General features: G+C 43.3%; 1 protein-coding gene across 8 annotated transcripts in view; it reads left to right on the top strand.

The window, feature by feature from the left end:
* The window catches only part of prdm16 (PR domain containing 16), a 191,397-nt gene that overhangs the window by 88,854 nt on the left and 85,774 nt on the right, over positions 1–16,769 (top strand). The gene's annotated exons all lie outside the window — the stretch shown is intronic.

Below are 16,769 nucleotides of genomic sequence, written 5' to 3'. Positions count from 1 at the left end.
ACACACACACACACACACACACACACACACACACACACACACACACACACACACACACACACACACACACACACACACACACATACACACACAAACACACACTTTCGATTGGGTGGTATTACACTGCAGCTACCCTCTTCCTGATCAGCACTGCAGCCTGAGGCGCTTCCGGAGTCTCTCACCCCTATGAGACTTCAGCTCCCCCCCGTCTAGCGTACTATACCAGTGCCACCCCTCTCCTCTTATTTTCTCTCTGTCTCTTTCTCTGTCTCATTAATCAATGTCAAGCCGTCCAACAACAAGGCCGGCATTCTTTCCCTGCCTGCCTCCTCGGTTCCTCGTATATGTCATTGTGCCCTGACCCTCCCCCTCCACCAACTCAGCGGCCACCATCATCCTTTCACATGGCCGCAGAGCCGAAACCCAGGCCCACACTGCCGACATGAAAGGTTGTTCAGAGGCAGCGTTAGGAAGAGAGAAAAAAAAGCGTGGAGGAGGCATTTCTCTCACTTCTGTCTTTTCTTCCTCCCTTTTCCTGCCTTCCACTGGCTGGGGGAAGAAAGGGATGCCATAGTCGTTTACATAATTCATGGGAGACTCAGGAGAAAACAGGCCATTGAGTAGTAAAAAAAGTTTGGATGGAGCAGTCATGGGGGGTGGAGGGATATGTATGCCAGTCTTTGTGCCCCCGGACCCATCTTCCCCGCTTCTCTCCATTCATCACCACTCCCCACACACACAGACATTGTCCCATGTTCGTCATTAACCTCTGGCTGCCTCTCTTGCTATCAAGACATGTCTCCATGGGACAGAAATCATTTCATCATGTCTTGGCAAATCAGGGAAATAGATGTTTCTTTTTGCTGATGTGAAAATTTTGATGGACACCGCAGAGGCAAAAGTCATTAACCTGAATGTACCGTAGCTATCAAAGCAGAGAAAGGGAGAGGCAGGGCTTTGCTTGGATGAAATTAAACTTGATTATTGTGAGGTGATGCTGACGTTAGCCATAAGGACACATTCTCACGCATGTTCACATGAAATTCACACATGTAAGACACTCATGAACATACACACACCTTAAAATCAGCACCTCCAGCATTTCTAGATGTCCCACTGCCACTTGTCAGTTTCTCATTACTCATGGGTGTCCGTTTTCATTGTCACATGCCGCATTTGCTCTTTTTTTCCATACTGCATTCCCACCATTAACCTGAAAATAAGTAAAGCAAATCAAAGACCATTCTATCACTAATACCCTGTTTAAACACTTAACTGTCCACGTTTACATTGAATAATGAGACCACTTCTCGCATGAGCTCCTCGGCATGCCGTTTGTTTACAAAGAAACAGATTGTCTCCAAATCAGCAGTTATTTGTGGGGGGTTGGAGGGGGGGGGGCATGTGCTTAGAAATCCTCTCTCTTTCCCAGTCCTCCTTCTCCGAGCATCTGTATGTATTTGTTGTACTAATGAACGGAACAAAAGTTTCCGGGGGCCCTATGGAAGGGGGGAACAGTTTGCGAGGGAGAACAGCCATGGCGAGGCAAAAACGGACTCCACTGAGTGGTCAGTCGCCATGAGGTTGACAGTGAGAGAACAGAAGACAGCGAGAGTGATGGAGACTTGACCAACCTCTTTCCTCCTTTCATTTGCCTTTTCCTCCAACCCCTCCTCAACCTTTCTCTCTAGATGATAGATGACCCTCCCTCGCATTCATGTCAAAAGCTCTTGCCCCCCAGACCCCCAAAGCCACATGCTTGTTGTCTATACATGTGCGTATACACGCATGTATGCGCACACGGCATACACACACACTTTCGCGGTCGTCTAGTCAATCTCCTCATCAACCTAAAGACAATCAGTCTTTTTCATCTGTGCTAGTGGTTACCAAGACTCCAACCTCTCAACCTTAGATGCAGACCTGCAGACCTTGTCATAGGCACACATATACAGACACACACACACACACAACATCACTCCCACTGAGACCTTTACCTCCAGGCAGCAGGTATAGATTTGTAAAGAGGTGGAAATGAATGAATGGGTGGATAGATGGATCAGGAGAAGGGCAGAGAGAGAGGTAGAGAACGAGGAGTACAGGACGGACACTGGGCAGTAAATTACTTTGCCAATCAATCTTACCCCTGGGTACCCGTGATGAAAGCTGTCCAAACTTTCCCCCACTACTTTAAGTAACCCTCCTACAGTTTGTCAGTGGAGGGCTGAGAAATAGGGTGGACAAACAAGTCGCAAGATTAAATGTTGCTGGGAGGAGAGAGGAAAGGAGAGTAAAAGACAGAAAGGACCGCACGAAGTAGGGGGAGAAGTTCAGGAGAAAATGTGTGTGTGTGTGTGTGTGTGTGTGTGTAAAGGGAGTCTGGGTTTGGGTTTGGATTAAAGATCAGGGAGGGATGTGCTGTGTGGATGGAAAGGGGCACTCATATAACAAATGGAGAACTGTTAAGGAAGGTTTGCACCGAGGAATGTGTCCTATTTCTTCTCACTTTAGGTTCAGTAGCCTCTGACACACATACACAAAACTAGACTCAGGAGTCTTCATGGGTGGCACGACAGAGTGATATGCTGTGACTTAAAACATGTGACACCTCCCAATTACAGTACAGCACAGGGCGAAGGCAGAGCTCAGATCGAAATCAGCCCTTTGTTAAAACAAAGCGAAGAGGCTGCGTCGGTGGGGGTATGTTGCTTCAGGTAGTGTTGAGACATGAAATACAATCCATGAAGTCCAGTTTGAGTAACAGATCTGTGAATTTGAAGGCTTCTCAGACTCCAAGACACCGCACCGCGGTTTTACAATACTATTGGATGAGATTCTACAGCTCCTAAAATTAACCGTGGTGGCGATTCTTGGCATCATTCATTTCGATGATTTGCGAGGTCAATGCAACCCTCTGCGTTGGCACCCCTGCTGCACTGCTGGACTAAAGGCCACAAGGATCTGCGGCTGCCTGAGACACACAGACACACACATATATACACACACAGAAACCCACGTTTTCACACCCTCCTTTTTTTCTTTTTTAGCAACAGAGGCAACAAGTAGAGATCTCCCTGACCACACACGCATGCAGAACATGCAAAATACACACAAACACACTCAAAGCCACATGCACCTCTTCTACATTTGTTTTCTGCCAAGTTTGAGAGCGTCTCTGCCCAGAACTGTGAAGAGAGAGTAAGGGCTGTTGGGAATGTTAATTTGGTAATTTGTTGTTTTATATAAGCAGGGGAGGGATGGTGGTGATGGTCCAGGGAGGGCAGCACACAGTCTGTGTGTTTGGGTCTGTTGGGGGGAGGTTGTGATGGAGGGAGAGGGTAATTCTGGGTGACAAAGTCCAGCTCAGTGATGCAGATGACTCCCAACCAAGTTATTTTTCTACGAGAGAATCGGGCAAAAATACCATGACGGTCGGAGAGCAAGAAGCGCCCCATGCCCATAGAAGGTATTAAGATGTCTCTTATACATAGCTGCCCTCTCCCTCCTCCTCCTGTTCCCCATGTCTCTTACTCTCAGTCACTCTCTCTCACTCCTAAATCTGGGATGGTGGCCAAGTGCCACCAAGGACACCAAGGCTAATAAATCATCCTCGTTTCAACATCTGCCCAGTCCCAAAGGGCTGCCCACCGCCGCCACCCCACCCCTTGTGAAGATGGGTCCTTGCCTTTATTCCTCTTTCAGCATCCCTCCATACTCCCCCACCGACACCCCCTTCCTGACTGACAAAACGTCTATTGTCCCATGCCCAAGTGAAGAAGAGACCCTCTTTTCCCCTCTTTGACAAAAGCCGTCTGAAGCCAAGATGGGGACTGCCAGCCGAGATGCCTGGGACCCGGCAGGGGTGCCCCCTCTCCCCCTTCTACTTTTTTACCGCCTTCTGGTTCATCCATCCCTCGCTCTCGCTCTCTTTTTTACTTTTAATACTCCCCTCCTGTGGGGGTCACTCACTCAGCTCGCCCCCCAACCTTTTCATAGTGGTGAACTCTCAGCCTTGCATAAAGACATCAAGTGACAGCAGTGAGAGAAAACAGCCAGATTTGGCAGAAAGAGATATTCGACATGGCTGTCAGTGGCCATTCTGCATGCCTTTTGTTCTCTTGGGTGTAGTTGAAATAGATAAATAAACAGTCATAGGCTGAAAAGCTGGGATCAGAAACTTGTTGCATTTATTCATATTGAACGGGGAAGAAAAAGGCAAAAACGTGCCGGTGCCAATTAAGAAGAATGAGACAAAACTCAATTCACAGTGTTTAGATTTGTTTTCACGGCTGAGGCTAAAACTAAGCTATTCAGTGGCTTTCTGTGGTTTGCTCTAAAGATGGCAGTAGGTCTTTAGCATTGTGGGTGTCTCCATGTGGCAGAGAAGATCTGGGAAGTTGTCTCTGGACTCATCAGTTAAGAAGCACTCTCCACGGTTACTCACAAGGCTTCATTTACTGTGAATGCACAACGCTTTTTCCCAGCACCTCCAACTCGCCCCCAACAACGGGGAGTACCGCCCATAACTGTGCACAGGCCAGCCTCTGGCCACATTCACAGAACTGTCTGCTTATAATGAACAAAGTCACACCGCTTTGACTTGTCAAGAGACTTTGAAGATGATGCTTGCCAGGACATTTAGCAATGCAAAGAAGGTTTAAAGCGTTTCAGGAAAATTCAAAGCTAAAATTTTTGCTCTGCAGTTTTAGGACAGAACAGACACGATGAATGAAACTTTTATCATTTATTTATATGTTTAGATGTGATCTATTTTTTCTTAGCCTATCACACACTCATTACTGAAGGGTTAAGAAAGTGCTATTCATAATTATAGAAATGCTTCATTGTTTAACAATAAATTGTCTCATTTTTTAGGCGGGCCTCAAACCTTAACTTTATGCAAATGTTTTCATTTTTCCAAAACTGCTCAAGCAAGAAAGAACATTTACCAACAAGGTCCTGTGATGAATTAGTCAATTAGTGCTAGTGGCATTTTTTGTTTCATATTTTATTCTGAATTATGTAGATCGAGGCACTTTAATTAATGTTTTTTTTTCTTTTTTGTGGTTGGGTCATTATGCATGGAAATGTATTTGCCTCTAATTCAGAGCTTTGAGTGTTTGCTCATTAAAAGTGGCAGGGGTTTCAGGATGGGAATACATCTCCACAAAGGGTTCTTGATAAACAGTGTTTACTGCATTCCTGTAATAATTTTCACAAAATATGTTTTGCTCTTTGCAATTTCCCTCAACATAGTGATGATCAGAGTAAATTTAGACCAAATATCATTAAATAAAAATATTGAAAAAAAATCTGTAATCTGATTTTCTGCTCCCAGGCAGACAGCATTCCTTCGCAGCTCTTCTCTCCCCATGCAAAACATTTAGATTTCCAATTAGCCCCTGAGAAGAATGGCTAATTTACCACAGCGAGCAGGCGCCTGATGTCTCAATCTGCCGGGTGTCAGCACAGTGAAAAGGACTACTCTCATGTAGGCACACACACACTTATAGAGGCACACAAACCCATGAAGAAAGAACGCAGCACTGAGTGTAACGGGTGAGGACAGATCAAATCCAGTATGGGGAGTAGATAAAAAAGTTAAGACTTTAAAAAAAAAAATTAATTCAAGACAAATAAGGGAAGCACACTTTAAAAAATATATGTGAAGAGGGGTCTTATTGAGGCACTAGAGCGGCAGGACAGGCAGCAGTTCAGCAATGGCCCCAGATTGACTCGTCTGTGAGTGGACAGCCAGCCAGCTCCTCCACACAACACCCACATTGTCCACTGTGCCAACGAGCCAGAGCAGCGCTCCACTCCTCAGGGGGCTGCCTGAGACGAACACATTATAGATACATGTTAGCCTTGGCCCGACCTTCTGTATACTGTGTGGAGCACTCAGCGGAAAGGAGACAGAGGAAGGAGGGGAGGAGATGAGAAATGAAACGCACATGGAAGTTATTGAAAGCTACAGAAAGGATAAGCCTACCCGACAGCTTAACAGCCTCAAAAAAGTCTTAAAAAGTCTTATGAGGAGAACACTCCTATCGCTCTTACATCTACTGAATTGAAAATGCTGTGAAATAAGATATACTGCATCTAGACAGGGGGGTGAGAAGGAGTGAGATAAAGGAAGAGAGATGGTATTTTGTGAGACAAGATGTTTGCATGAATCCATTGGTTTCATAAGTTAGCGGTTTTGGCTTTGGTTATCTGTCAGAATCAGCTCACTAGATCTTCCATCTTTTTCTTTGTGCCTTATGAGGCCCCCTGCTTGTCCCGATGGGAAACCTCAAAGCTGCAGCGCTATCATGCTGTGTAATGGTCACTCGCAAGCGGCCAAGCTACCTCCCCTGGCCCTGATAGGGAGAGAGAGAGAGAGAGAGAGATTCCTGTCTGGCTCCCAAAACCCAAACAACATTAGCAGCACTGTCCTATTTCTCCCGTACTCCTTTTTCCCAGCCTGCTGTTAAACACACCCAGTTCCCCACAAAATGTTGTTGTTTCAGCTTCTATCTCTCCACTGTCATTAACCAGAGGCAGGCTGACTGACATTCCCCTCTCTGTCTATGTGTCTGCAGCCAGGCCCTCATTCACTTAAGGCCCATCAGCGGCCACAGTCTTTATCTTGCCCAGGGCAGCCCTGTGATAACACTGTTAACAACACTAATGTGTTGCGTTAGGGAGCCACTGGAGCTGCCACTGTCAGGGTGAGTAAGTAAGGTCAAGGGCTTTTAACATCTGACGTTGCACCAAACACTTCTTGCTTCTTATACTCCCATGCAATATGTGCTGTCTCCTCTTCTCTCTCTCTTCAAACTCTTGTCCATCTTTTTTAGTTTTCTAACCCCTTCCCCCGTTCTCTGCTTTCCAATGTTAACAGTGTGGGGAAAAAAGAAAAAAAAAAAACCTTGACTGAACTCGGCAGGACTGAACGGGGCCTTCTCTCCCCACGTGCCTTAGGGAAAACACTGGTGTTATTTTAGAAATCACACTGTTAAAGATTAATGTGGGCCTGGAGGAGTGTGTCATCGTTCCTTAACGACAGGGCCGAGACGCTGAATAAAGCCGGCACTGTGTTCTGTCCCACAGCCCAAGGACAGATAAGTTTTCTCTCACCAAGCTCGCCACTCGCCCTCCCTTCTCCTTTGTCCAATAACTCTCTCCTAAGTCATCCATTACAACCGCAAGGACCAAAATGAGAAAAATTTTAAAGAGTGAACTGTTCCAAAATCAGTTTATTCCCTGCTCTTAGTTTGTTTGGTCTTTTTTTTCTCTTTCTTTTTTTGTTATTGAAATTGACTGAGGCGTGGGCGAAGAATAGTGTACGTCCTGGCTTTGCAGATATAAAAACAACAAAAAAAGGGTCAAGAGGGTGTTCGCAAACATTTTTCATTCTGATTGCTCTAGTTAGATGACTAATGGAAAGTCCCGGCTCCAAGTTGTGACCATGCAACTCCCCCAATAAAGTCATCTGTCATCATCCCATGGACTGGCCAGACAGACAGTTATAAACCAGGGTTCAGAGACCACACCAGCGCATCCTATCTGTACATATCATAACTTTGTTATTCCAACAGCCAGGAAGATGATGATAACTCTATGGTAAAAATAAAACCGGTATCGGTGACACCAATGAAGATAATAATGATAAGAGTTTTAACAGTCGATGCTTCCGATAATAAAGACCTGTGAGGTTTGAGGTCTGATATTTGCAAATGGGACTTAGTATCCCTTGCTGAAGGTTTTTGCTGATAGCGGAAGCACTTGATAAGTCGGGGAACATCAATCTTAGTGACAGAGATAGTCTCTGCTTCACACTAATAGGGTTGTAAAGGGCCTTCACCTTATATGGCTCAGCTAATAAACTCATTTGTGATGAGCCCGAAGGTCAACTGAATGGATATTCACATTTACCTGCATATTGGGAGGGGGGTGTCTTTTACAAAGAATAGAATATGTGGCAGTCTGACACACCCATGATGGGACGCACAAAATGGTGAGCTGTGGTATTAATGTAACAGTTCTTGCTTTATATGTCAGATAGATAGATTGAACTTTGGAATGACGTGAGGTATCTGTCTGATATTAAAATTCTTTGGACTACTTGGCAGTGCCTTGCACCACAAAGTCCACTGTTATGCACAGTTTTTCCACTTAGTTCTTTCCCTAGAATAGCCAGTAGCATCATATCATCGCTTTTGCAACATCATTACCACACAGTCTTTTGAAGTCTGAGACCATCCCTGAAATTATCAGTCAGTGACACTTCAACTCATCTTGGGCTCTGATGGCAAAAACATCAGACAATGGCCTTTGTACAAGGGAGTGGGACTGTTACATTATCTCCACTCAATTATATCTTCTTCGAAAAGTCCTCAAGGCCAAACCATAAAGACTGATGACAGAGGCTCCAAAGATGTAACTGTATCATTGTCAAGCGGTCGTTGACGAGATGTCTCAAAACCTCTTTTAACACCCAATTCTGGTTTCATCCCAGAAACACAGACTCTGATCTCTCAAAGAAGTTGAGTAAACAAGACAGTGGTGAATCATGTGATTACAATGTTCTGGGACATTGTAGCCATCTAATCAATTTCATTAGCTGCATAAATCATGACAGCTTGACATTTATTGTGGAGGTGATGGGTTGATCCTGTGGACTTGGAGACAGCTCTCGTGGTGATAAATGTTGCTATCTCTTGTGAGCAAGAATAAATAGAGTGTGTGTACAGAAAGACAGAGGGAGGGTTGGAAAGAACAAAAAAACCTGGTCACAGAGCATGAGAGCCCCAAAGAGGTTGCTGTGTAGCAACAAGTGTTAGACTGAGTGAATCAATGAGCGCAGAACGGTGGGTGATGATGATAACCTTAACGTTTTGAAATGTTGCTACACTTTGAATTAGTGTATTTTTTTAGTACTTTAGAGTGTGTATTTTTTTGTCTCAGGTGGAGTATTGTGTGGCCATTTACAAAATTCTTTAATGGATAAAACTTGTAAGTACAGTTACAGTTACATCGTTCATCATTAAGTTGTTATAGCCTGAAAGACTGTACACGTTTTTGTGCCGTTATTCTGAAAATATTAATTGTTCATGTACTTAATGATTAGCTGAAGAACAGAATATCCTTAATCTTGCATAATCTTTATGTAAAATGTGTTCCTCACTGGCCACCATAGTGAAAGAAACCATTTGTAGCCGGTATCTCCAGACAGTATCTTTTGGCAGTAGCAGCTGGCTTAACTGCTCTGGTCTTTATATGTTTCCACCGTGCAAATAATCTGATTGGCCACCAAAAGAAATCACAAGGATAAACAGTGCACTAGTTACAGTCCATTTGCTATACACAAACGCTTTTTGTGTTTTATCTCCACATCATACTCAAAATAATACACATTCTAATAGCAGCCATTAGAACTATTAAGCTGCTGTTATTATTGTTGGTATTTTTATCGTGTACGTGCTTCAGTCAGCTGTAATTGTACTTAAATTAAACCTTTTTTTATTCAAGTTTTTGACTTTACTTGCTGGTGGCATTATGCAGTACTCAATCAATCATGTAATGTAGGCTCTTTATTCCTATATTGGATCTGTTTCAGTAAAAGGAACAGATGCAGTGTTCAGTATGTGATTTTAGTGACATGCTGGTTGTGGTTAATGAAACATATGAAAAAGAGCGTGTGTTCAAGCGTATTGGTGCAATAAAAGCAACTTAAAATCACAGACTACCTATCTAACAAAGAGTGTCTTATGAACACTTGGAGCTGTTTACTCTTTCCTCAACACACGCCACACCATTCACCTCTGTCCTACTGATGACCTAACATCTAAGCTCCACGTCTTCCCTGTAAACACAGAGGCCATACGAGTACAAAAAGGCCATTGAGAGAGTGAAGAAAGGCTAAAGAACTAAGTGGATACTTAGAGTGTACAGAAGACAGAGGACCTGTGGGATGTGTTGAATAATTGATCTGCATAACTGTCACTACTGTAATCATGTAATAGTTCTAGTATGTGTATAACTTGTCTCTGTTTGGTGCATCAGATCAAACTCATACATCCAAAACTACTCTGCTGCACACAAACAAAAACACACTCATACCCCTTAGCAGGAAATCCACGGTCAGGCCGTGTTTATTTATCTGCTGGAGAAATTTCATCAGCGAGTCACTCGGCATGGCTTTGGCCTTCTCAAGCATCATCATCATCCTCATCATCATCATCATCATCATCATCATCGTGTGTAGGGCTTGACCTCTGTATAAACTCTCTGAGTCGTGAAGAAAGCCCCTGTTTGTCCCAGGCACCGACCCATATATACATGCACTTAGCCTCCAAGTCACTAGAGACTTTTCACTTCTATGTTTGGGCCGGAGCCCAAGCTCCTTGTATATGTGTGTTAGTGTGTGTGTGTGTGTGTGTGTGTATGTGTGTGTGTGTGTGAGATCCAAAACTGCAGAAAAGCCACAGGCTGGATTTGCAAGGGGATGCCTGACCGACTAACACACACAAGTACAGATACAAAGAAATACTCTCTCTCTCAAGTAAAAGCTAGATGTACAACCTTCTCAAAATGTCTTTCTTCTTCTCATTTCATTTTTCATTCTTCTCATTTCTCAGTTCCCTTCTTGCACTCTGTCTCCCTTCTGTCCATGTCCAATCTCCTTGTTTGAGCCAGCTTGTTCTTCCCGTGTTGTACATATATTGGATTCGAAGAAAGAAAGAGAGAGGAGAAATGAAAAGCTACCAAAATCCCTCTGTTTATGTTGAAATATGCAAACGGCGTAAATATTTAGCTGGACCTCGATAAACGATATGCAATTTACTCGCCAGTTATCCATCGTCACGTGACAATATCTCAGTGGCTGCTGTCCAGAAAAGCCCCTGATGCGATGAGAGATCCCCCTCTCTGTGTTTCCGTGTCTTTTTCTACCTACTAAAAGGGATTCCTGGTTTGAATTAGGGAGTCATATTGGCACTAGACAGAGGGACAGACAGTGTGGTCTGGTGTATGTTTCTAAATACACAAATTCAGTTTGCAAGGGGAAATGGAGATATGAAACATATGAGACTGCTGAGCTGAAAAGCCAGTATCAGATTTATGTAGTGCATAAATGTAAACATTCATATATGCATAGGCTGCGTAGGCATCCCGCTCAGCTGAGGTATGTGAAATGAAAAGTATCCGTGGCATGACCTTTGATTCGATCTATATGCCCCCAAGTCGAGACCCTAAATCTTACTCCCATAACCCCCTGCTTGCTGAGAGGCAATATGTGTCATGGGAAGAATAGGAGATCATTAGAAATAAGGCAATATTATTTTTCTTCCTGCTGCCAGGTATCGATAAACTGCAACCTTTATCAAAATGAAGAGGGAGGATGTGGTATATCATTATCTGAAAGGCATGCCACAGCAGCTACCGAGGCTGTGTAGGCAATCCTCTTAGGCCAAAAGGTAGGGTTATTTATTGGGCCTTAACCCTGCGGCTGTCACAACATCTGCTAGCAGAAGATCTATCGGCACACCCTTATTCACTTATGATTATTACTGATCATCTGCCCAAATGACTTATCAATAAAGCGGAGGCCAAGCAGATAATTTATCTGTATGGTTCTGTCGATATCAAGTTCAGAGTCAACGGCCTTAAAAGGATAAGGGGCCTTGGACGTCAGGTGATGGATGGTTGTACAAGGTCCCCATGAAAATATGACCCTTTTAATAAATTTGCAGAATCTTACTCTCTCCCACCTCCCTTTGCATTCCTCGCCCTCTCTTTTACATGAAAGTGGACTTCGTTCCTAAGGTTTGTTTGATGACTAAGTGCAAACCTTACCTTGTAACATCATTTTCTCCCAGGGAAATTATTTCAAACGCCACAACTGTCAGACGTTTGAATACAAATATTTGATACGCTCATTTGTAGTGTTTAGTGTTTAGTGTTTAATGTTTGCCAAAGAGACCGCACTTGTCTATGCAAGACCTGTGAATCAAACAGGACATTGAAATGATGAGACAAGCCTGTCCGGGGTCAATGTAAACCTTGCCAGGACATTTCACTATGGCATTTTCTTCATAAATCACACAAAGACTCTTAGGACATGCAGGGTCAATGCTCGTTCTGTAAATATAAGCTGTTTGTATTTGACAAGTGGCCGTGACTTTCCAGAGTCGCACAATAGTTTGGAGTGTTTGCCTTCCAAATCTAACCTTTGTGCGCTAAGCTCTATCTCACCAACAGTTCTCGGTTCCGTCACAGGCCGCACCCTGCATAGACCCATCTGGATGTAGGGTTGGGTAACTGTGTTAGCTTTAGCGTGGTGTGATAAGTGTCAAGTTAATCTGATCCCTCCTCTTTCTCTCTGACAATGGCATCTTATGCACTCCTTTGGAATCCATTTCTTTTGCTTTTACCAAAGAACTGTGTGATTTTCTCACATTAAGCTTCACAGCAAAGTGGAGATGGTGATAAGGAATCAAACAGTGATTATATTCACAATTACGTTCTCTATCAACTAAGACAGAGAAAGAGAGAGAAAGTTTCCTATCAGCACTCTCCTTGATGTTTGCCTTGGCCAGCCAAATCACCTCAAGTCTTCCGCTTATTAAAGTCATCATACATTTATTCTATCTGATGGACGCCCAGCTTCCTGGTATTTAGCAGCGAGAATTTCTGCCCTGTTTCCTCCTCTGCTGCCTCAGTCTTCCCACCTCCCTACTCAGGCTCTTTGAGCAACCTCATTGTTGAGGCATGTTTTTAAGAAGTCATAGCTCTGATCTTGTTTTGGGTCAGCTGTCAAGGCTCCTATCTCTGGGAAGTCCCGAAATAGCCCCATTTTACACCCTTTTAAAGGACAAGCCAGAGAAAGGACTTGGAACTACAACAGGCACCATCTGACTTGATGGTAAAAAGCAGACAGAATCAGACATGTATCCTTAGTCAAACAATCGCTAACACATTCTGGCAGGAAAGTGAAAAAGGTCTGTTATCAGGTAGTTCAAATGATAGCGAGAGACCTCAGAGAAAAACACTAGAGACTTGATATCCTCCACTTCTTTTTCTTCCTTTTTAGGGTCTGTCGCGTCGTTTCATTGATTGTAAAGTGTTCCAATCAGATTTGCCAGTATCTGGGAGTCAGAGGAGTCAGATCCATTTGTTGAGATCATGTTTGACATGATGGTTAGCTCCTATTTTAAAGGCTCCAGCAATGAGAAACAGAGCCTCTCCTTTCATATTTCCCTCTTTTTTTTCTTTCTTGCGCTCTGACACAAATACACTTTCCCTGCAGTTTATTATTCAACACGACCCGCAGTGAAGGACCGCTTCCTCTCCCATCTATACGTCAAAAAGATCAATAACCCGTCCAGGCCATTGCCACCACAATGAAATCATGTCAATGTGCCAAGAAGCTGCAAAAGTTCCCAATAAATGCATAGCAAAACTTTCAATTTGTGGCTTTCTTGGTGTGGCTGTTGCAGCCAATGGGTTGTCAGTCAGGGCCCTGGTTCAAAAAGCCCTGAGGTTTGTTTGCTGCTGGTTCTTTTTGGAAACTTGTGGCTTTGTGACATCCACAGCCATCCATTGGGCCGTGTTGCTGTATTGCCTCATATTATCCAGAGTTGAGGAGAATTGTTTTTGGCAACAGAATGCTAACATTTTCCTACGGCACAAACCTCCAAGTGGGGCCCTCTTCTTCTCCTCGCGCCTGAGGATGATGATGAGCAAGCTTTGTAAGGTCCTCCTCTGGTTGCTATGGCTACTTACTCAGCCTTCTCATTGGTAAGTTGCATGAATGGAAGATTACAGTGTGTAGGTCATTCTATCAACTACTTGAGCTGTGTTCATTCAAGCCACCACATATGCTTTATGAGCCCCATACAGAGAATCCCCTTGGGGCATTTCTGCTGGTTTTTCACCTTAAATGAGTTCTGGAAATAAACTGAGCAAGATTTTGCTCCATCATGTGTTTTAGACTGTGACAGGTCTTGTAAAAACAAAAAGGCAGTCCACTCACTGAGTGTCTCTCCCCACGTTGTGTTTTCTTTTGTATGCTTGGTCATCATGGCATGTCAATACGAATGGTGCTAAAGTGGTGTTGAAAAACTCCTGACTCTGTCCAATAACAAAAGCTGTGCTATGAAACACTAATAATGGCGGGGTTTTCCCTCCTGCCTGGTGTGAAAGCACACACCACAGACATGGTGAGATACACACACACACACACACACACACACACACACACACACCCATACACTCTCACATATACAAACACACATTTATGCATACCCCTAATGAGGGTCTGGACAGCTCTTGGTGGAAGGATTCTGCAGGTGGCTGCACTTTCATCAAGCCACGGCTGGATTTGTTTATGTTTGAGGTCATATGGGCCAGAGAGAGAAGTTTGTGTGCCCAGACACACACACTTTCTAATTACCCTCGCTTCAGTGTTTTCTCTTTTCCATAAGACATATTGACATGTCAGCATTCAGCAGGCTAGATACAGAACAAATGGACAATTTTACCTCTCTCTGTGTAGTGGAAAATCTATCCCTCTCAACATAGGCCAGTCTCTATTTGGACCTGTCTCACTAACCTAGAGTAAAAGTCACTTTGAGATGATGGTGACACATGCAATAAATCATAGAGCCACCAGTCAGTGGCCAATCACATTTTCCTTCTCTAATTAATAGCTTATTTATTTGCTTGGCAGGGTCCGGCTGCAAGGCCTGGCTATTCTGTGTGTGTCTGTCTGGCATGTGTGTGAGTGTGTATATGTGAGTATGTGTGTGTCTATATACAGTATGTCAGTGTTGAAAGACCATCTCCACCTGCCTTTTTGTTCAAGTTATTGTCATTATTGCAAAAGCCCTACTGAAAACCCTGTCAACCACCAATCATTAAATTTTTACTTAAAAAAAAAAATCCAACCTAACTGGGTCACTTTTCAACATAGAAACAATTTGGTTTAGAATTGCACAGAATTCAACGCAGGGAAGCTTTATAATTAGCATTTTCCTGACAGTCAGCTCAGTGCTTCTGGGCCCAAAACTGAGGTTTGGACGATAGAAGGCCCACACAGTCCCGACCCCCCACCTGAATTTGAAAGACATTAAGGCATCAGTAAAACCACTCATGTCTGCTTGCATGTCTTCTACAGTTTTAGGTTACTCTTGCACAATTTGATACACACACATATTTACACTTGGCATGTAGCTGAACAGAGCAGGGGGAAAGTCCAGAAATTATCCTATAGTTGTTGAACGCCTGGTAGCATTTTAGACAACCCAGCCAAGCTGTTGGTTTTGTAAACTGTTGCAGCTGGTCTTGTGCATTACAAGAAAGGGGAAGTCCTTTCTCTCTCTCTCTGTCTCTCTTTTAGTCTCTCTCTCTCTCTCTATTTCCCCATCTACTCCATCACCATGTTTAAAGTTCACAAGCACATTTTTACTCTCAGAGCAGACAAATTAACCTAATTTTTTTCCTACTAAATAGTCGTCCTCAAACTCCCTTTACTTTATCTGACACTGTTTTTCCACTGAAGAACTATACCATCTACTCCACAAACTAAATACATAAAGAATGAGAGAGAAATTCCATGAAACTGAAAAAAATATTTATTTGTTTGTTTATTTATTTGCACATTGGTCAATTTGTAATGTGTCAGTTTTATGTGTTGAAATTGGCACATCAGCATCTGTGGCTGCAAGAGCATAAACATTGGCCTTTGGCCACCAAAGTCCGAACTGATACACAACTCATACACACCCTCAGAAGACGCTGCATACAGGCCGGAGTTCTTCTCTATTGATAAATTAAACTCTATGCAGCTACTACACTGCAATTTTAAACATAATATGCAAAGAAATCAGAGAATCCTGCACAGTGTTGATACACTTGTACTCACTTTATTAACAACTTTAGTATCTTCGCAATCAGGGGTTTGTCATCACACGCACCTGCCAATAAGCCTTTATGGTCTGATTTGCTGTAAACATAAAATGTGCAAGATGTTAATTTAGAATAAAATATGTAGCAGACAATACCATGGCCACTTGTTGATCAGATTTGATCAACGTGCGTACCGCACTTTAGCACTTCACTCTATTTGCACACTTAAAAAACAGGCGAGCCACAGTTACCAGTCAAAACAATGTGACGAATTTGATTGGCCACGAGGGGGACTGAAACTGATTTCAGGAATAGGATGCTTCTGCAAAGATTTAAATGATGTGTAAGTAGGCTGAGAACACTGTTATAAGTATCTGTGCTGTAATTGCTGCCATTTGGTGAGGTTGAGAAACAGATCCCTTGACAGCTTAATGTATGGAACCGCAGCGTACGTACATTGGTGCACATATGGCCCATCTGGTTCACTGTTTAGTGAGAAGAGGGAAAGAGGAATTGAGAGTAAACTTCTGCGAGCTACTATGTTTTCAGATAACTGTTTTCCTATTTCACTGAGGAGTAAATAGTATTAAGGTCAGACGTCTTTAAGGCCACATGTAACTGAACATCCACATATACGATTCATAATCACTTCCTGTGATTTGAGGCCATTTATGTGGAAAGGTGCATAAAAGAAGTTGCTGTACGCCAGAATTCAAAGAATAACCTCACAGTTTCCATGACAGATTCCACAGCAGATAAATGTCTCTTTCCCAATCACGGTGGGCTACATTGGTTTAGGAAATATAAACGTTAATATGTCAGTTGTAATATAAGGGCAGCCAGTCCTGTCACAACAGCCAAACAACATACCTACT

The sequence above is a fragment of the Thunnus albacares genome, chromosome 5, assembly GCF_914725855.1.
Source record: "Thunnus albacares chromosome 5, fThuAlb1.1, whole genome shotgun sequence".
Lineage (NCBI taxonomy): Eukaryota > Metazoa > Chordata > Actinopteri > Scombriformes > Scombridae > Thunnus > Thunnus albacares.
This window is presented reverse-complemented; position numbering and strand designations above follow the sequence as displayed.